This window comes from Equus caballus, chromosome 5 (genome assembly GCF_041296265.1).
Source record: "Equus caballus isolate H_3958 breed thoroughbred chromosome 5, TB-T2T, whole genome shotgun sequence".
In the NCBI taxonomy this organism is placed as follows: Eukaryota; Metazoa; Chordata; class Mammalia; order Perissodactyla; family Equidae; genus Equus; species Equus caballus.
Genome location: NC_091688.1, coordinates 92,031,795 through 92,050,250, shown reverse-complemented (window position 1 = coordinate 92,050,250; position 18,456 = coordinate 92,031,795). Strand labels below are relative to the sequence as shown.

General features: G+C 36.7%; 1 long non-coding RNA gene across 8 annotated transcripts in view; it reads left to right on the top strand.

The window, feature by feature from the left end:
• The first annotated feature begins 1 nt into the window (after position 1).
• LOC102150692 (uncharacterized) overlaps positions 2–18,456 on the top strand; it is a 147,670-nt gene continuing 129,215 nt past the window's right edge. For all 8 annotated transcript variants that reach the window (XR_011438881.1, XR_001380853.3, XR_011438884.1 and 5 more), the window contains exon 1: positions 2–140. This is a non-coding gene — a long non-coding RNA (uncharacterized lncRNA). The remainder of the gene's footprint in view (positions 141–18,456) is intronic.

The window sequence follows — 18,456 nt, the reverse complement described above, 5'->3', positions numbered from 1 at the left end:
AGATCTGTCATCAGCATATGTCAGAAATGTGGGATATTATATGTAATGAGTGACATTTGAGAATATATATTGGACAATAATGGCATGTGTGGGAGCTAAGATATAATATTTTTAAATTCCTAGGAATTCAGCTCAAGCTGGTATGTATGTTTATCAAGTACTCAAAGCACAGTCTATACATTAGACAAAATGATATTAATAATTAGATTGTTTATTCTTTTTAGGCTATCATATAAACAAAGAGATGATAGTGAGATTGAAAAATTTCAAGTACTATTGGTCTCATGTTCTGTATGTTCTCATTCAATCCTCATAGGATAGTTTCCCTGATTCATAGTTGAGGGCACTAAGGCTTAGTAGGTTAAGTAACCCACCAATAGCCACTGTATTAATTCTCAAAAAAGATGTCATACGATATTAAATAAAATTTGGAAACTTTGTTTTAGAGTTTTAAATTTTGTAGGGATTATTCCTTCTATAAACTAGGCAAAGTATATACAATATGGGCGTTAAAGGTACCTCAAACTCGATATGGCATCCTTGCCACAGTAAAATAAAGGAGAAATATGATCGTTTTTATCATTGTTTAGTAGTTTATGCTGTAGCCACCTTTCTGTTAGATTTCTGTTAAACCTTGGGTGTATTTATTAGCAATTTTAAAGGTACTTAAATGTTTTCTTTTTCCTTTTTCGTATTTTTCTTTAAATCACATGAATGATGTCTTTTTAGTAAGGGGAAATTATGACTTTGGGTATACTTTAATACAATTCCACTAATATTGCATTTAATTTTATAAACTCCAAACTCTCTTTTCCTGGGATAGCATGAAAACCTAATTAACTGTTGTCATCTTTCTGTTAGTTTTTTTTCTGGGTGTTTTAGTAATTCTTTGCTGTTCCTTTCTTCTTCTCTTGCTCTCTTCCCTTGTGGTTTCATGGCTTTCTTTACTAATATATTTGATTTCTTTCCTCTTATTTATTTGTTTGCTTATTATAGGTTTCTGGTTTGTGATTACCATGAGGTTTCTATGTAATATTCTACGTGTATAGCAATCTATATTGAGTTGATATTCTCTTTAGATTGACCTTTTTCTAAAAGCTCTTCCCTTTTAATCCCCTCCTCCCACATTTTATGTTTTTGAAATCATATCTAATCTCTGGATTTGTGCATGTCTATCCATTACCCTCTTATCATTGTAATAGGTAATTTCAGCAGTTTTGTCTTTTAACCTATATATCATCTTCATAGGTGGTTGATCTGCTACCTTCACTGTATTTTTGCCTTTACCAGTGATTTTGTTGCCTTTTTTTTTTTTTTTTTGATAATTTTCTTATCCCTGTTTGTGGTCTTCTCTTTTCCACTTAAATAAGTCACTTCAGCATTTCTTGTAGAACTAGTGTCTTGGTGATAAACTCCTTTAATTTTTGCTTGTTTGGGAAGCTCTTTATCTCTCCTTCCATTCTGAATGATAACCTTACTGTATATAGTATTCTTGGCTGTAGGTTTTTTCCTTTCAGCACTTTAAATAAGTCACACCACTGTCTTCTAGCCTGTAGGGTTTCAGCTGAGAAGTCCGCCGATAGCCTTATGGACTTTCCTTTGTATGTCACTTGTTGCCTTTCTCTTGCCACTTTTAGGATTGTCTCTTTATCTTTAATTTGGGACATTTTAATTATAATGTGTCTTGGTGTGGCCTCTTGGTGTTCATCTTGTTTGGTGCTCTCTGTGTTTCCTGTACTTGGATGTCTGTTTCCTTCCTTAGGTTAGGAAAGTTTTCAGCTATTATTTCTTCAAATAAATTCTCTGCCCCTTTGTCTTTCTCTTCTCCTTCTGGGACACCTATAATACGAATGTTAGTGCACTTGATATTGTCCCAGAGTTCCCTTAGACTGTTCTCATTCTGTCTAATTCTTTTTTATTTGTTCTACTTGTTTTCCTCTAGTCTTTCTTCCACCTCACTGATCCATTCTTCTGTATCATCTACTCTGCTATTGAGTCCCTCTAGTGAATTTCTCATTTCCAGTATTGTATTATTCATTTATGATTGGTTCTTTTTTATATTTTCCAATTATTTGTTGACGTTCTCACTCTGTTCATCCAGTCTTCTCCTAATATCATTAAGCATCCCTATAAGTTTTTGTTTGAACTCTTTGTCAGGTAAATTGCTTATTTCTGTTTCATTTAGTTCTTTTTCTTAGGTTTTGTCCTGTTCTCTTGCTTAGAATGTATTCCTTTGCCTCCTCATTATGCCTCTTTCTCTGTGCTTATATCTATGTATTAGGTGAGTCAGCTATGTCTCCTGAGCTTAGAGAAGTGGCCTTATGTAAGAGATGTCTTTTGAAGCTCAGCAGTGTGCTTCCCTCTCGTTACCAGTCCAAATGATCCAAGAGTGACCCCTGTTTGGGCTACTTGTGTCTTTCTGCTGTGGCAGGGTTGCTCTTACTGCAGGTACCCAGGAAGTCTAGTCTTTCCCTCCCTGGCGGCTGTTTGTAAATTGGGCTTCAGGAGCCCTATCACCTCTGGCTGCAACATCTAATAGCACACTTCTGTTGCAGTTTTCCTGTTAATTGAGTATGTACCCAGTGTAGCTGGTTGCTAGGCTCAGGTCAACTGTCTTAGGGTTGCAGCTGAGTGGGGCTGGCCCTATGCATGGGAGCACCTAGTTGTTTCAGGCTTTGGAAGGTGGGGTCAATCTTCTTTGTGGCTGATTGTGAAGCACAGGTCTTCTGCTGATAAGCCCCACCCCCCACAGGTCCACACACACTGTCAACACATCCCTGGTCTGTGCACACTTCCTGACCCCCTGGAGCATACCCAGTTGCCCAACTACAGAGGCCCCCACCTCTCCACCAATGCCCCCCACAGTTCACCTGGTTCTCACATAGGCCCTTCTCCCCAGAGGTGGACACACTCCCCTGCCTGTAGAGGATCAAGGCACCCAGTCTATGCAGGCCGACAAGTAGTCTGAGGGCTTGCTGCTGGGTGGGGCTGGTCTCTAGGGTGGGCTTCCTGCCCTGGCTGAACTGGATGAAATCTGTGCTCTAGTGGGTGTGGCAGAACCCTGGGCTATCAGGCCAGGGGAAGAACTTCAGTGGTGTGTGCCAGCCTCTGTGTCAGCACGCCTGTACTAGGTCACAACAATGGCTGCCACCAAAGTCTCAGTCTCTGGAGAGGTCTCACCTCTCATCGAGATGCATCCAGAGCCTACCAGGTGAGTCTCTTTTCACCAAAGGACTGTGCAGCTGTCTTTTTGGTGACTTTAGGTTGCTCTTTGAGATGGGTGAACCTGTGTGTGGAACCTTTAAGATCCAGGTTTTTTCAGCTTTCCTCTGATAGTTTTTCTGGGGACATTCCCCATTGCAGTTAATAGCCAGCGACGCCAGATAGTAGGACACTTGTCTCCCTTGTGCTGAGTCTGAAGGATGCTTATATTGCTAAAGGGCCCCCACTAAGGTCCCCACTTTTCCAGGGAGGGCTGCATACTTTAGGGTGGCTCCTGCCCGGCCAGTTGTGAAGCTCCATGGCTCGCAAAGGTGGCTTTTTTCTCTCCAGAAGGAATTTCTGCCTTTTCCGCCTCAGTCAGGACTGTCCCTTGTTGTGGGAGTTCTTTTTATCCAGTTTTCAGTTTTCTCTCTGGGGTGATATTTCCAATAGTTGTAACCTGGTCGTGTTTGTGAGAGGAGGTGAGTTCAGTGTCTGCCTATGCCACCATCTTGACGAGATCCCCCGTCATCTTTTTGGAAACCAAGAATTTTGTTGTTTTATTCTACTTTCTTTCTCTTATTTTCTCCACCTCAAAAAATACATTTTTAAATTGAACTATTTTTATTGATTTCTTAGTAATACTATATATAAAGATTGTAAAAAATTGAAACATTATAGAGCCAGTGAAAATTCCTCTGTGAGATAATCACAGAAGCTTTATGGATAGCCTTTCAAATATTTTATGTTTATATATATAAATAGATATATACTTTGTTCTCTTTATACAAATGGGATAATATTGTATGTAGCTGGTTCCTTGAGCTGCTTTTTATTTATATAACAATATATCATAGGTATAGTCATATGACCATATATAATAATAAACTCCTATGTACTGCTTACTATGTACCAGGCACTGTCTAAAGTACTTTACATAACTCCTTTAATCCTTAAAACAACTCTGCTTCACAGATAAGGAAGCTGAGATGCAGAGCTTAAGTGACTTGCCCAAGATGGTATGTCTAGTAAGTGGCAAAACTGGGGTTTGAACCCAGGCAGGATGGTATTAGGGGTTTCACGTCTACCCTCTCCTGCTTCTCTAAAAAGAAAGAGCTACCTTTCCATTTTTATGGCTAGCTTATGAATAGAAGTCATGAAATAAGAGCTCTACAATTATATTCAAAAAACAGAAGTACATAGATAGTAGATTAATCCTGCTTTTGGAAAGAAGTGTTATTAAAGTAATAAGAATATATATCTCTACATGTATACATTTTTCCTTTATAATTTTCTTTATGATTTGAATGTCAGTGAGTATATATTTTTTGTAATCAGAAAAAAACAATGAAGTCATTTTCATTTTGAATATAATAAGCAGAGCATAAGTTAAAATTGGTGCTACATTAGTTCTTTAAAAGTTTTTTTTTAAATTATAGCGCTTACTAATGATAAACATCAAAAACATATTTAGTAGACAGTCTATGATTAGCAATAAATTGCTAGCATATATTGAGTTCTTATGTACTTAGACTGTACTAGACAAATGCTTAATATGAATTTTCTCATTTAATCCTCATAATTCTCTACTATTATCTCCATTTTATGGTTGAAGAAGCTGAGGTTTAGATTTGTTAAAACACTTGCCAGAGCTCATACAGCTGGTGAGTAGCAGTGATTTGATCCAAGGCTGAGTCCATAGTCGATGTCCTTTGTCTCTGTGCTCCACTGCCTTCAGACTTTTGTATAACTGTAGCATCTGTGCCAGACTGTTGCTTACACATCTCATGTTCATGGAAAGCTGTCAATAAAATCATTAGAAATCTACTTGCACTGAAAATGTGTTCAACAGCTTTCCTAAATGTCCTGATTTAAAGAAAAATGTTCCATACATTATATACTAGTGATTGAGAAGTTGTGAGTTTCAAGTAAATATCTTACTATTCTTTTCAGTACTTGAGATTGAATAACCTACACGTAGATTGCATGTTGACCTCTATGTCTTGTGAGTAAGCCAAAAGCTATATAGGTTCCAAGTGCTGCCTGAAATTCCTACTCAATTGTTCCTTTAGGTTAGGGCATTTCAGGCCTAGCTGTTATCTGGAAGGCTTACACTTGAAACCATTACCACTTATTAATCCTTTAAGTAAATTTGTTTGTATTTGATGCTTAAACCTGTAATCTGGCTGGGCCCAATACAGCTACATTTTGTTAAAGGGGAAGCATATCAGGAAAATCCTAGAGCAATGGCTTAAGGATCGGGAAGTACAAAGGATGTAGCATGATGGTACTGGAAACTGAGAGGTGCCAAGGACAAGCTGGGCCTGCTAAGCAGTTTCACCAGAGATGAGTTCTACAGTAAAGTCCTAGGTGAGCAATGTGTTTGTGTACAATCTCAGTGAACTGTAAAACAAATGTCAGTAGATAAGAATGTCCTTTTGATGGACTGAATTGTACAGTTTCTACGTAATTCTTGTTATGTGCTATCAAGTCAGCTCTGACTCCTGGCAACCCTATGAATGAGTGATGTCTTCAGTGTTCTGTACTCAACAGTCCTACTCAGCTTCTGTAGACTCATGCCTATGGCTTCCTTTATGGAGTCGATCCATCTCGTATTTGGTCTTCCTCTTCTCTTGCTGTCTTCTACTTTTCCCAGCATTATGTCTTTTTCAAAGAATCCTGCCTTCTCATGATGTGCCCAAAGCGGGACAGGCTCAGTTCTATCATTTTTGCCTCCAGCAATAGTTCAGGCTTAATTTGCTCTAGGACCTACTTGTTCGTCTTTCTGGCAGTGCAGGGTATCCGTAGAGCTCTCCTCTAACACCATATTTCAAATGAATCAATTTTTTTCCATCATCCTTCTTCATAGTTCAGCTTTTGCACCCATTCCTAATAATTGGGAATATGAGGATGTGGATAGTCTTGCCATGGTCTCTTATGACACTTCCTTACACTTCGTGGTCTCTCCTAATTCTTTCATTGCTGCCCTTGTGAGTCTCAGTCTTCTCCTGATTTCTTGGCTGCAGTCTCCCTTTAAACTGATGACTGAACCAAGGTAAACAAAGTCTTTGACAATTTGAATGTCTTCATTATCTATGTTAAAGTTGTGTAGTTCTTCTATAGTGATGATTTTTGTCTTCTTGATGTTCAAATGCAGTCCTGCTTTGGCACTTTCTTCGGAAGTTGTTTCAAGTTACTGCTGCTTTCTGCCAGTAAGATGGTGTCATCTACATATCTTAGATTGTTGATATTTCTTCCACCAGTTTTCTCTCCTCCTTCATCTGAGTCTAGCCCAGTTTTTCATATGATAAATTCTGCGTACAGATTAAACAGGGAGATAAAATGCACCCTCGTCTGACACCTTTGCCTGTAGGAAACCATCTGTCTCTCCATATCCTGTGCTGACAGTGGCTTCTTGTCCACCATACAGGTTATGCATCAGGACAATCAAGTGCTGAGGCACGCCCAGTTCTTTCGGAGCAGCCCACAGCTTTCCATGATCCATGCAGTCAAAGGCTTTACTCTGGTCTACAAAACATAGACTAACCTTCTTCTGACATTCTTTGGAGCACTGCAGTAATTGGTGGATAATTTCAATTAGATCGTGTGCCTCTTTCTTTTCAAAGTCTGGGGTGGACATCAGGCATTTCTGCTCCATATGAGGTAACAGCCTTTGTTGCAGCACTTTGAGCATGACTTTACTTGCATGGGAGATTAGAGCAATGGTCCTAGAGTTACTGCGCTCCTTGGCAAAGCATTCCGATGAATTTAAAGTCCACGTAAAAAACAGATTTACATTGTTCAACTTAATTGACTGAGAACCAGAACTATGGACTGAAACCGGAAATACTACTAAGGAAGAATGTGAAAAGACAATACCTGAAGTACAAAGAAAAGAAAAATCGAGATGGATGACAAATGAAACACTAAAAATTGTTAAGGACAGGCAAGAAGCCAAAGTAAAAGGTGACAAAAGTAAGGTTAGAATCCTGAATGCAGTTTTTCAGTGACTGTCACAGAGATAAAGAGAACTATTATAATGGCCAATGCAAAGACACAGAAGAAAACAACAACAAAGGGAGAACAAGAGGTTTCTTCCGGAAGATTCAAGAAATCAAAGGGAAATTTAAACCCAGATTAGGAATGCTGAATGACCAGCAGGGAAGCACATTATCTGATCAGGAGAAAATAAAGGTTAAGGTGAAAACAGCACACTGAAGATCTGTACAGAAGAGACAAAAGGATGACAGATGCCTTTGAGGGAGAACCTGTGATTTTAGAAAGTGAAGTAAAAGCTGCCCTGAGAGTATTGGGAAGAAATACATCAGCAGGGGTCGATGGGAGATCCATAGAATTACTTCTACATAATTATTATAAAATTATTTTTTGTAAAAATTCTATCTACACTGTAAAGTTTATATTAGCCCTTTTGCCAGACTTTGCCATTCCCAATACCATTCATCTTGAATATTGATTTACATATTTAAAGGAAGATAAAAAGTAAAACCAGAATTGAGAGAAGAGAGATTTCCTAACTTTGAAGTATGGGTAGGAGTAGTGTGTATTTCTAAAGGCAGAATGAAAGTACATATATATTTTATATGATGCTTTAAATGTATATTTAATAGCTCCATGTGAGTTTTAAAGGGTATCTTAAAATACATGGCAAACTGAATTTTTCTCATCTATTCATGAATTGAGACAACGTTCCAGAATCACTTAGACTCATAATTCTCCCTCAGAACTTTGGCTTGCACAGAGCCACCGTTGGTCAGACCCTCTACTTCGTGGCATCCACTCAAATTTTTAAAGTCAATTTTTAACTCAAATTCTTGAGCTAGGCTATTTTACATCATAGATCCCTGGCCAACTTATATGTGAGTTGTCCTTGGGACTATGTCTATCTCTCAGGCTAGTCATTTGTGGCTGGAGGAGGCAGACACCACAAAATATCTAGTATTACAATGAAAATCTTGAAATAAACATACAGATGGTTTATATATATTAAGCATACTAGAAATATGATTACTTACAGAAGGATATAAGCACATATATGACATTTTTAACCTTTAAAAACCAAGTCTCATGTCTAATCCCTCTAATTTGTACTTAAAAGTTTAACACGATAGGTATTCTGGGATTATGAAGACCTGAGGACTGCTAACAGACTCTTATCTGTCATTCTTCTGTCATGTTACATAAGGCTCTTTCAGAGGAACATATCTAATAGAAGGTATCATCAAAAGTACATTAAAATCCACACTTCTCTTTTCTGTGTGGAAATCATGTGGCCTTTCACTCGATGAGACTATAAGGTTCTTAACTTCCCTCTTCTGCAACAGAATGTTACCTCTGCCACTTCTCTGTCTTTTTGTTTATTTTTAGTTGTGGTTTAAAGAAAAACACTTAATATGAAATCTACTCTCTTAACAAACTTTTAAGTGTACAATATAGTGTTGTTGATTATATGCCAATTGTTGTACAGCAGATGTCTAGAACTTTTTCATCTTGCATGACTAAAACTCCATGCCCATCGAACAATCAACTCCCCTTCCCCCTTCCCACAGGCCCTGGCAACCACCATCTTACTTTCTGGTTCTATGAATTTGACTACTTTAGCTCACATGTCATTTAAGTGGAATCATGTAGTATTTGTCCTTCTGTGACTGGCTTATTTCACTTAGCACAATGTCCTCAACGTTCATCCGTGTTGTCACACATTGCAGGATTCAGCCTTCTTTTCTAAGACTGAATAATATTCCATTGTATGTATATACCGCAATATATTTATCTGTTAATTTGCTGATAGACAGTTAGGTTGTTTCTACCTCTTGGCTATTGTGGATAATGCAGCAATGGATATAGGAGTGTAAATATCTCAAGATCTTGTTTTCAGTTCTTTTGGATAAATACCCAGGATTGCTAGATCACATGAGAGTTCTATTTTTAATTTTTTGAGGAACCTCTATAGTGTTTTCTATAATGGCTGCACCATTTTACATTCCCAACATCATATAAGTGTTTCAGTCTCTCCACATCTTTGCTAGCATTTGTTGTTTTCTGTTGTTTTGATAATTCCCATCCTAACAGGTGTGAGATGATATCCCGTCGTAGTTTTGTCTTGCATATTCCTGATAATTAGTGATGTTGAGCATCTTTTCATATACCTGTTGGCCATTTTTATGCCTTCTTTAGAGAAATGTCTGTTCAAGTCCTTTCTCCCTCTCTTTTTGGTGGGGGGGGGGGCGATGAGGAAGATTGGCCCTGAGCCAACATCTGTTGCAAATCTTTCTCTTTTTGCTTGAGGAAGATTGTCCCTGAGCTAACATCTGTGCCAATCTTCATCTATTCTGTGTGTGGGTAGCCAGCCACAGCATGGCTTAATGAGCTGTGTGTAGGTCCATGCCCAGGATCCAAACCCATGAACCCTGGGCTGCTGAAGCGGAGCGTGCAAACTTAACCACTATGCCACCAAGCCGGTCCCATCTTTGCCCCATTTTTTAATCAGGTTATTTGGTTTTTTGTTATTTTGTTGTGTTAATGTAACATATGTATTTTGAATGTAAACTTATCAGATATATGGTTCGCAGATATTTTCATTGTGTAGTGTGCCTTTTTACTCTGTTGACTGTTTCCTTTCCTGCACAGAAGCTTTCAATTTTGATGTAGTTGCAATTATCTGTTTTTGCTTTTGTTGCCTATGCTTTTACTGTCAAATCCAAGAAATAATTGTCAAGACCAATGTTTTAAGGCCAGCCATGGTGGGCTAGTGCTTAAGTTCAGCATGCTCCGCTTTGGTGGCCTGGGTTTGGTTCCCAGTGTGGTCCTACACTGTTCTATTAGCAGCCACGCTGTGCTGGTGGCCCACATGCTAAAAAATAGAGGACAGTTGGCTTGGATGTTAGCTCAGGGCGAATCTTCCTCAGCAAAAAAAAAAAAAAAAAATTAAAATAATAATGTTTCAAAGTTGTTCCTTTATATTTTTTTCTAGGAGTTTTATAGTTTCAGGTCTTAGATTTAAGTCTTTGATCTATTTTGAGATGATTTTTGTGTGTAGTATAAGATAAGGGTTCAATCTTTGTTTGTGTGTGGGGATATCCAGTTTTCCCAACACCATCTCTTGAAGAAACTATCCTTCCCCATTGTGTAGTCCTAGCACTCTGTTGAAGATTGTTGGACCATATATGCAGGGTTTATTTCTGGGCTCTCTATCTGTTCCATTCATCTGTATTTCTGTCTTTATTCCAGTACCATACTGTTTTGAGTACTGTAACATTGTAATATGTTTTGAAGTCAGAAAATGTGAAGCCTCCAGCTTTATTCTTCTTTCTCAAGATTGTTTTGGCTGTTCAAGGTACTTTGTGGTTCTATATGAATTTTATGATTATTTTTTCTATTTCTGTAAAAAAAATGGCATTGGTATTTTGATAGTGATTGCATTGAATCTGTAGATTGCTTCTGGTACCATGGACATTTTAACAATATTAAATAAGTCCTCCAAATCCATGAACACAAGATATTTTTTTCATTTATTTATGCCATCTTTAGTTTCTTTCAGCAGTGTTGTATAGTTTTCATCGTAGAAGTCTTTCACCTCCTTAAGTTTATTCCTAAGTAGTTCATTCTTTTTTTAAATTATTTTATTGGGCTCACATTGGTTTATAACATCATGTAAATTTCAGGTGTATGTTATTATATTTCAGCTTTTGTATAGAATGCATTGTATTTACCACCAATAGTCTAGTTTTTATGTCACCATACCTGTATGCCCCTTTATCCCTTTCACACTCCCCCCACCCCTTTCCCCTCTGATAACCACCAATCCGTATTCCTTATCTATGTTTTTGTTTATCTTCCACATATGAGTGAAATCATACAATATTTGTCTTTCCCTGACTGACTTATTTAGCTTAGCATAATACCCTCAAGGTCCATCCATGTTGTGGCAAATGGCACGATTTTGTCTTTTTTTTATGGCTGGGTGGTGTTCCATTGTATGTGTATACCACATCTTCTTTATCCATTCACCCATTGATGGGCACTTGGGTTGCTTCCAAGTCTTGGCTATTGTGAATAATGCTGCAATGAACATAGGGGTGTATATATCTTTTTGAATTAGTGTTTTCTTGTTCTTTGGATAAATACCCAGAAGTATTGGGTATTTATATGGGACCATATGGGATCATATGGTATTTATATTTTTAATTTCTTGAGAAATCTCTATACCGTTTTCCATAGTGGCTGCACCAGTTTGCATTCCCACCGGCAGTGTATGAGTGTTCCCTTTTTTATCAATGGAACAGAATTGAGAGCTCATAAATAAAACCACACATCCTTGGACAGCTAATCTTCGACAAAGGAGCCAAGAACATACAGTAGAGAAAGAAAAGTTTCTTCAATAAATGGTATTTATTCTTTTTGATGCTATCATAAATAGATTTGTTTTCTTAATTTCCTTTTTGGATTATTCATTGTTAATATATAGAAACGCAAGTGAGTTTGCGTGTTGATTTTGTATCCTGCAACTTCACTGAATTTGTTTATTATTTCTGACTTTTTTGTGTGGAATCTTTAGCGTTTTCTACATATAAGATTATGTCATCTGCAGGTAGATATCATTTTACTTCTTCCTTTCCAATTTTGATGCCTTTTCTTTCTTTTTCTTTCCTATTTGTTCTAGCTAGGATTATGGTACTATGTTGAACAGTAGTGACGATAGCAAGCATTCTTGCCTTGTTCCTGATCTTAGAGGAAATGCTTTTAGTTTTTTGCCACTGAGTATGATGTTAACCGTGGGCTGGTCATATACAGTCTGTATTATGTGGAGGTAATTTCCTTGCATTCCTAGTTTATTGAGTATTTTTTTTTTAATCATGAAATGGTGTTGAATCTTTCTAAATACTTTCTCTTCATCTTTTGAGATGATTCTGTGATTTTCTCTCCTTTGTTCTGTTATTGTGGGGACTTACATTAATTGATTTTTCTTTTTCTAAAGATTGGCACCTGAGCTAACAACTATTGCCAATCATTTTTTTTTTTGCTTCTTCTTCTTCTCCCCAAAGCCCCCTAGTACATAGTTGTATATTCTAGTTGTGAGTGCCTCTGGTTGTGCTATGTGGGATGCTTCCTCATTGTGGCCTGATGCGCGGTGCCATGTCTGCGCCCAGGATCTGAACTGGCAAAAGCCTGGGCTACCGAAGCAGAGCACTTGAACTTTACCACTCGGCCACAGGGCCAGCCCCAACATTGATTGATTTTTGTATGTTGAACCATCCTTGTATCCCAGGGATAAATTCCACTTGGTCATGGTGTCTAGTCCTTTTAATGTGCTTTGGATCCAGTTTGCTAGTATTTTGTTGAGGAGTTTTGCATCTATATTCATCAGGGATATTGGTCTATGGTTTTATTTTCTTGTCTTTGTTTGGCTTTGGTATCATGGTAATGCTGACCTCATAAACTGGGATTGGAAGTGTGCTCTCTGAGTCGGACCAGACAGAAACCAGTCCCTTGGGCAGTCCCCTGAAAAGCTAGAATGTTGGACACATGCTCCAATTTTTTCCCTCCACCAAGAGAATCTGGGAGTTGGGAGTTTCCTCCAAATCATGCTGTGCTGGGGGAGGGGCTCTGGAGAGTGAGTGCCATGAATTTTCCTATTGACCTCAAAGCAGCTGCTTTCACACTTGCCTTTGGGGCAGGAGGCTCTTAACTGGTTTCTGGATTTCTCATAAAGGGAATTGGTCTGTGTATTATTGTTAATTTGATGTCTCCGTTGGGGAAGGAGAGTCTTATGCTTCCTATTCTACCATCTTTCTGACATCACCCCCTCATTCTGTGTCTTATATCAAGCATTTACCATAAGGAATCAGCATATTAGAGAATTCAAACATGGAATTATTGGGATCTAAGATTTAACCAGTAGTCAATTGAGAGCTAATTATTTAAAAGAGAAAAATCTAAGGGACAAATTATTGATGTATTTCTCTAAGTTATCCTAACATTATTCCTGCATTCTTAGATTGTCAGAAATTAAAGTTTCCAGATCTTTTATAAGCCGCTTTCATGTGGCTCCTATTGATAATGGACACTAAATAGTATAATGAGCAATTTTTTTTAGATATAATTCATATGCCATAATATTTACTTTTTAAAAGTGTAATGGACGGTGTTTTTGGCTAGAGTTTTATAAAAATCCCAAACTTTTTAATGGATATTTCTCCTATTATTCCATTCTCTTTCATCCCCTATAAGAAAAGGGTATGATATTTATTAATAATTTAATAAAGACATTTCTGTAACAAGCTTAGACAACATTATCCAAGTACTTTTTTGCAATGAAACTGAATAACTTGGAAATATTGACAGTTACCGAGAATTACTTTGGGACTCAGAACATTTTTTATAGCCTTTATGTTTCTGTGTCAGTAATACAATTGATTTTAAGTGTTAAAATGTCTTTTAAAGCATTACCCCTCTATTTGAACTATTGTTTTACCATTCTGTTCTATTTCAATACATGAATCTTCAGTTCGAGCGTTGTATCCTATAGAAAGGGATTTAGAATTCAGTAAGTCAAAGGAAGTGTGTGGTTTACATTTTCATTCTTTAATTTATCATCATTCTCCTTTTGGTTTCAAGTTCTGATAAGGTTTTAAATATATGTAATTATATTATATATATATATATTTCTCATTTAACTGATGATAGTCTGACATATCCAAAACACAAACATGAAGTAAAAAGGTCTTTGAGTATCAAAGGAGAAAAAGGCGAGCAGCTTATAAAGCTGGTGTACTTTAAAATAGTCAGAGGCCAGATAACTTATCATATATAATGTTAAGGCTAGTGACTTAACAAACTTGGTTGTTTGCTGTTCTCAGTTAACTTTCATGATTTACATGTTTCCTAAAATTGGAAATGAGATTAAGGAGTAGTAGGTGGAGAACAGCCAACTGTCACTGGAAGGTTCTGCTTACACAGGTGGAGCTAATATAAACAAGTCTACAATGATTAGAGAGGCTGGGATTGTTTATCGTGGAGGAAAACACAATTATATAATACCTTGGGGCTATTTTACAGTGTATAATAACTGATACTAATATTTATGAATATAATTATATTGCATATGGTCTTTTTGGCAAGTAGGTATGTATATAATTATTTATTTTATACATTTATAACTCTTGTTGAGTATGAAATTAGTCTCTATCAAAGTGTAAAGTAACGGAAAATCACCTGTAATTCTGCCACCCAGAGATAACCGTAAACGTTTTGAAAATAATCAGATCTTTTAAAAAATTGGTATTGTGCTATTGACGTGTAGTGTAAGTGCCTGACAATAAGCTTTTTTGATTGTAATGTAAGTACGTGACTTTAAGCTTTTGATTTCCCAGGCATCCATTTCAAAGACATCAATCTCCAATAAACTTATTGCCAGCTGTATGACACATCTACTAGCTAAAGAACTAGATAAGGAACCAGGCTGCCTCCACCCAAGAAGTTCCCCTTTTAGAAAGCCCTTGTTAACCTAGATAACTGACCACTGAGTGACCCCTCTTTTCCTTTCCTGCACCCTAATTCTTGCTCTTATGTTTTGAATTTGCCAATAAAGACTAAACCCTTGAAACCCTAGGCACCTTACCCTCAGCCCCCAATAAAAACAGAGCCCCAGTTCTGCGCTTTCTGCCTCTCTCTGCCCACAATGGCCCTGTGTGGCCCTCGGGCGTGCTATACACCCTCCAAGACCTATGAGTAATAAACTTTGTCTTTTCAAAGTTCCCTGATGGTGGTTGCTGAGGTGCATCTTGCAGTCATAATAAGAACCACTAGCACAAGTCCCAGTCAGGGAAACGGCTGTGGGCTCACCACAAAAAGTATAGGCCCAGGTGAGTGTTCCAGGCATTCCTAGCCAATAGCATTACTATTGATAGCCTGAGATTGACATGAAATAATGTAGTTTTGTAAACTGTCTTAAAAAAGGACTTATCATGGTAATGTTCCCACTTCTCTGGATGTTTTTCCAGCAGCTGATTTGTGACTGCTGTGTTGTGTTTTTTGTTGAGGATATAGGATCATTTAATAAGGTCCCTTGTTTTAACACATAAGTAGTTTCCAACTTTTTACTACTATAAAAAAATGCTGCAGTGAATGTACTTTTAATTAGCTATTTGTATTCTCTCTGATAGCTTCTTTAGGAACAGTTCCCAGAAGTTGAATTGCTGTCCTAGAGTGGGTATAATTTTAAAGTTATCCAATTACTCTTGTATAAGTTTCCTATTGCTGCTGTAACAAATTACAACAAACTTGGTTTAAAACAAGGAAAATGTATTATCTTATAGTTCTGGATGTCAAAAGTCCTAAATTCAACGTGTGTGCAGGGCTGCGTTCCTACTGGAGGCTTAGGGGAGAATCTGTTTCTTTGCCTTTTCTAGCTTCTAGAAGCCATCCACATTCTTTGGCTTGTGGCCCCTTCTTCCATCTTCAAAGCCAACGATATAGCATCTTCAAATCTTTTTCTTTCTCTCTGACCTCTGCTTCCTCCATCATCCTATCTTCTCTGACTCTGACTCAACCACCTTCATCTTTCCCTTATAAGGATCCTTGTGATTACGTTGAGCCCACACAGATAATCCAGGATAATCTCCCCATCTCAAGATCCTTAACTTAATCACACCTCCCAAGTCCTCTCTGACATGGAAGGTTACATGTTCACAGGTTGTGGAGATTGAGACGTGGGTATTTTGGAGGGCCGTTATTCTGCCTACCACAGCCTTCACAAAGGTTTTACCAATATGTATTCCTATTAGCAGCATATGAAGGTTCCTGTCACACAGACGTTGAACCAACTCTTGGCATTAAAATTTTTTTAATACTTCGCCAATTTGATATTCCCTATCAAATTTCTCTTTTTTTGGCATTAATTTGAGTTACAGCAAGACAGTATTTTTCATATGTTTATTGACAATTGGAATTTATTATTTTGTGAATTGCCTACTCATACCCTTCCCTTTTTTTGTTGGGGTATTTGTCTTTTTATTTTTTAAACTGACTTGTAAGGAAGTATATTTTTTGTTAGTCGTATATTATAAAATTTCAAAGTTGTTTCATTTTTAAAAATCTTTTGAGATATTTGGAATTGTTAAGATGTTCTGAAGTTTGATCTGTGTTCTCTGTAGCATTTCTTTTTTTAAGCGTAGAGAATCCATTCCCCACGTCTCAAGATTATATGACTATTAATCTATATGGCCTCCTAGATTTGATATGTTTTCATTTCACATAGTTATTTTCAATGCTTTTGGAATTAATTTTTGGTTTTGCATGAAGTAGATATCTAATTTTATTTCCAACAAATTAACCTTTGTTATCCTTTCATCAATAAGACACTGCCTTTATCATGTACTTTATGTATGGGTCTCATGAATGAATGTTTCTGGACTTCCTATTCCATTAGATTCATCTATTTGTGTATTTTCTGGTCAATATCTCACAAAAAAGCTTTCTAATTTTGTGACATTTTTAATAATTGGTAGTTCAAGTTTCTCCTGTTTCTATGATTAATATTTTAAAATTGTTTTATAATGTGATCAAGTTCTCCTATATTTGATAGGAATTGCACTTGATACATGAATTAATGTAGGGAGAATAAACATCGTTTTAATATTGAGTCATTTCATCTAGAAACTTGAAATAGCCATTCATTTATTCAAGTCTCCTTTTTAGGTCACTCAATAAAATTTCATTGTATTCTGCATATAAGACCTTCATAATTTCATAATACATTTATCCCTATGAATTTTATATTTTTAGTTTTTATTCTGAATGGGATATTTCCATTATATTCTCTCTTTTTTTTAATAAATTGTTCATTTATTTACAAAGAATGTAAAGTACAAATGTCTTTATGTGAATTTTATATGAATTATAAAATTATATTTTTAGCATTTTATATGAATTTATATTATGGAGAAGCACACAGTAAGTTGTAAAATATCAGTATTCAACAATCAAGACAACTGTTTATTTATTTATTTAGCCTTGAATAAAAGCTTTTGTTTTTTTAATTCTTTTTTGTTGTGGTAACACTGGTTTATAATATTAAATAAATTTTATGTGTGCATCATTATATTTTGATTTCTGTGTAGACTACATCGTGTTTGCCATTCAAAGACTATCCATCACCAAACACATGTGCCTAATCATTCCTTTCGCCCTCCTACTTCCTCCCTTCCCCTCTGGTAACCACAAATCCAATCTCTGTCTCTATGTACTTGTTTGTTGTTGTTTTTATCTTCTACTTATGAGTGAGATCATGTGGTATTTGACTTTCTCCCTCCTACTTATTTTCCTTAGGATGATGCCCTCAAAGTCCATCCAAGTTGTCACAAGTGGCAAGATTTCATCCTTTTTTTGGCTAAGTAGTATTCTATTGTGTATATATACCACATATTCTTTATCCATTTGTCCCTTGAGGGGCACCTAGATTGCTTCCAAGTCTTGACTATTGTGAATAATGCTGAAATGAACACAGGGGTGCATATATCTTTACGCATTCATGTTTTCATGTTCTTTGGATAAATACCCAGCAGTGGAATAGCTGGATCATATGGTTGTTCTATTCTTAAGTTTTTGAGGAATCTCCATACTGTTTTCCATAGTGGCTGCACTAGTTTGCACTCCCACCAGCAGTGTGTGAGGGTTCCCTTCTCTCCACATCCTCTCCAACAGTTGTTTTTTTCCTGACTTGTTAATTATAGCCATTCTGATGGGAGTGCGGTGATATCTCATTGTAGTTTTGATTTGCATTTCACTGATAGTTAAGGATGTTGAAGATCTTTTCATGTGTCTTTTGGTCATCTGTATATCTTCTTTGGAGAATGTCTGTTCAGATCTTTTGCCAATTTTTTAAATTGGGATGTTAGTTTTTTTGTTGTTGAGATGTATGAGTTCTTTATTTATTTTTAACATTAACCCTGTATTAGATATATGTTTTGCAGATATCTTCTCCCAATTGCTAGGTTATCTTTTCATTTTGTTGATGGTTTCCTTTGCTGTGCTGAAGCTTTTTAGTTTGATGTAGTCCTATTTGTTTATTTGTTCAACTGTTTCCCTTGACTGGTCAGACGTAGTACTTGAAAATATGCTGCTAAGACCGAATGAGAAGAGCATACTGCCTAGGTTTTCTTCTAGAAGTTTCATGGTTTCAGGTCTTACATACAAGTCTTTCATCCATTTTGAGTTAATTTTTGTGTATGGTGAAAG